We start from the raw sequence: 4,347 nt of genomic DNA on the forward strand, positions 1-4,347 counted from the left end.
TTGCAACTAATTATACCGTTAGTAAAATTTTTGTAGAATGTGAATTTTTCTTGAGTCATTCGTACAAGAATATTGTATTTCCTTTCATTCATTGACCTGGTTCTACGATTCAGTTCTCAAGCTCAGTGGGAAGTGTCTTTATATTGTATATTGTATTAATTTGTTTTGTATTACTTAATGCCTAGTTTTTTTTTCAATACCGCCTCAATTAATGGAGAATTTATTAATTTCACTTTGCAAAAAACATCACGGCTATAACACTATATCATCCTATGCATTACATAATGTGTAATTTGCAATAGATCGATAACATTTCTATAACACCTGGAAATGGCATTTCAAATACGAGATTTACGATTTGCTCGCCAAACGGATAGTTATTGATGCAACCGCCATGACATTTGTACTCGGCCTCTCTCTCTATGCATTAATTTATGCAACTAGATTGCAGTAGAATCGCATTTCTAGTTATAAATGAAGAGTAATCTTATTTTTATGCATACGTCATTATAAAATATTTATTGGCTGTTTAAAGCCAGATGTTTTGATCTCTAAATTGGCGAACGTTGATTGGATTTTTTTTAAAATACTTTTTATTTATTGATAGATACTACAATCTGCCACACAGTTGTGGGCAATAGGTAATAGTGATGAATGATCACATTTATACTAAAATAAAATAAAATAAATAAATTAATGAAAAACCAATCTCTCTTAAAATATATACAAACAGAAGGATAAACAAAATGAACATAATCAAACTATGTATATGGATAAAAAAATAAATAAAATAATATAATCTCTAGTCACATTTACACTCTAATATACAATATTTACACAATCGACCTGAGGATCCCTGAGGTCACTCTATCCCCCACGTGTGGGGGGTAGAGCAGAGCTCAAAAGATCCCAGCGCATCCCTCTCGCTGCATCACTGGTAGTGAGCCAGTGGAGGCTGAGCAAAGGATTTAATCTAAAATTACTGAGGTGCGATTTATATATTATGAGCATTCTTGAAACATACGGCTAGTTATCATATTGATATTTTAATTCTGATAATTTGGTAGCATTTGCTCTGTGATGAGATAGGGATAAGTTAATTCTTCCTCTCTATATTTACGGCTGTACGTAAATATTTCTCTGTATATTTCTTGAGATTTTGCTGTCTTTAATTGATTTAATATTTAATATTTATATTGTTTTAAAAAAATGTATGGCATATCTACTATTCCTCCTCTCTTACGATCCGGTTGGGTGATACATTTACTGTGGTCGGGTCGGATTCGACCGCACTGTCTTTGTAGGGCATTTTTTATTTAAGCCCCAGTGATAAAAAAGAGAGTGACACGGTGAAAAACAGTGTTTTTTTAAAAATGTTTATTAAACATTAATTAATCCTTTTAAAATTAGCAGTGCAATGTCAAGGTAAATTTTAATTATATATTATATGAGAAGTATCTGAAATACAATTGAAGTACAAGATAAAACAATTGGAATGAACAAATGTTAAAATAATTTAAACATAAAAAATATAACTATAATTATAATAATAATTATTATTGTAGAGAGAGAGAAATGTTTTCTTCATCCCTGCTGCACCAATACATCGGGTTGCTACATTACACAGGATACTAATCAATCCGTGATGGGACATATATAGATTACATATATTTACATAATATAATAAAACAGAAAGAAAACTGTTTTTTTCCCAACAGTTTCCTTTTACAATTAATTCCAGTCTACATATTTAATACGAATATTTAAATTTATTCCTTTTTTCTTTCCCTTTCTTGCCTCTTCTATTTTACCATATCTTCCAATTTCACAATTTTCACCTCATTTTATCGACAAATTCACCCTCTCAGATCCTCTCCAGTGACCCGTTAAACAAATTCACTATTAGACAGCAATGTGAGATCAAAGCAGAGAAAGTAATAGTCATAGCAGTAGATCAGTTTACAGATAAACAAACAAATAAATACATTTTACCAAAACAAAACTAATACATTGATTTAAAAGACAATATAATCAAAAAATTGGTATAAGAAATACTTGAATGGATAAATAATTTAAAAAAATAAATAAAAATAATAATAATAATAATAAAATATTCCAATGAATAAAAAATATAAGGGAATAAATAAGTTAAAACACACATATCAACAGGTCCACATACTAAAATAAATAAAACAATGAATAATCTCAGAGCTAATTCCCATGGAGGTGATGGTGTATGATCCCCAGGGAGTCCAAAATAATATTTTCTGCTAAGATCGCAATATCCCCGATGGATACTAACACCTAGGCATTCTAAGAAGCTCCTTGGTTTATCTGGTATTGTTCCGCGAGATCGAACCAGAGGCCTCTCAAGGTGAGCTCTCTTTCTCCAAAGGTCTCGCGGAATTTTTCTTAAGGAAAGGGACGCATTTTCCCTTTCCACTCCACCCTCCTGTTCGAGGTCACTATTCTTAAATCTTACCGTCGGATCCAAGACCAGAGCCGAGCCTCCGATTTTTGTAAATGCGACAATATCGGCGTATCTTACGGATCCGTCGATGTCAAACCAATAAACCTCCTCGAAGCAGCTGAGTTTTTTTTTCAAGGAACTTCATCTGTGCCGGCGTGTTATAAGGAGGGAGTTGTTGGGGGTATTTTCCCCCGTTAAAGAAGCCAGCAGAGTGGTGCCTCCCCACTCAGTAAATAAAAATAATAAATGAAAGGCACAAAGTGCCATAACAATAACCCCCTACCAACCCTTACCCTATTCTAATAGTACCCACGGGTAAAAATAGGAAAATAATTTGTAAATATCGTGTATAAACATATATCTGTTATATATTGTAATTGTATAAATAAAGAAAATAGGAGGGTGGGAAAAGCTTTCGGGGTCTCTTCGAAATGGCAAACACCAATACCTTGCCACCTGCAATTGGCCCATTCTTTGAAAGCATTCTCACGCAACGACTGCCGTAGAGCTTTCACACTTTGGTAGTCCTGATCCACTCCCTGCCTATCGGCACTTGGCGCGATATCGGCTATGTAATTGAATGTAGACTGAAATAGGGCATCCAGAACATTCAACAGTCGGTGAGCAATGGACCAATGCTGCAGTGGAGCTTCCCATTGACAGCGGATCAGACCCAGCCCTCGATAGCTCCTTGGTGCGTATTGTTGGCGATGCTATTGGAGGCGTTAGCAAGGTGCCCGGTGATGGCCTTGATACTCCTGCGGATATTGGTATCAATGCCCTCCAATATCGCAGGACGTATCGTTGTAACGTGAGCAGTCTGGAGTTATAAAAGTTGAAATAATACTATTTAATATACCACTTATCGATAAAAGGCATAGATTAATTTTATCGGAGTTGGATGTTGGACATCTAAGACAGGTGATTCTTTTGTATTCCTCGACAGAGAACTACCATATCCTGAACAAAAAGTGATCTCAATTGTAGTTTAAGCAGTAGGGGCAATTCTAATATTTCTTCTGTAGTATTAAATACTTTAGTGGAAGTGAATCCATACACTTAAGTTAAGGAGTTATAAAGAGGGCCACATTTTCATTTGGTCCTCTTTATAGAGTTGTGTAGGAAAGTTTTATGCGAAAACAAAAGAATTTCTTTGCTATATTAGGTAAATACTACGCTGGGTCCGATCCCACCCGTTACGCATCCGTTTTTCATACTGTCGGTTTAGATCAAAACAAAGAGGTTATAGGCTAAAAAAGGTACATCCTTATAAGAGGTTAGCTTCTAATACAAAAGGGCTTTGTTTCATAATAAAGTACAAACTAATACTATTAGTCTTGTAGATTTATCTTAATACAATTACACTGACTTGTACAATAGTAACTTGTACTTTAATACTTTTTAACTCCTGTAATATCACTAATAGCCCTCCCTATTATGAAAAAATAAGTATTAGAGTAATTAACACGTTGTTTCTATTTTTAACTAATACTATTAGCTTTCATTATGAAACAGGGTCAACCCGTCGAATGCCGTTATTTTGGGCACAAACCAAATTACGTTTAGGCATGAGCTTGTGATATCTCCACACAGATGCGATCGGTTAGTATTGTTTTAGAACAGATAACGGATAAATGTATTTATTTATTTTTAAAAATACAAATAGTTTTATGTCATATGTTTTAATTCATATGACCTTCAGAATCAATAATTAACTACAATATTAAGGCTAAATGTACCGATTTTTAGTAAGATTTTTTTTCAAGAGATGGCAGCACTTTCGGGGCAAATTTACTTTTCTTCTCATTTGAATACGGAATAATAAATTTCCCATCTGTAAACGGATTTACTATCTAGAACCCCATAGAAGTTACTGA

The sequence above is a fragment of the Halyomorpha halys genome, unplaced genomic scaffold (genome assembly GCF_000696795.3).
Source record: "Halyomorpha halys isolate HHAL.00 unplaced genomic scaffold, Hhal_1.1 Scaffold921.1, whole genome shotgun sequence".
In the NCBI taxonomy this organism is placed as follows: domain Eukaryota; kingdom Metazoa; phylum Arthropoda; class Insecta; order Hemiptera; family Pentatomidae; genus Halyomorpha; species Halyomorpha halys.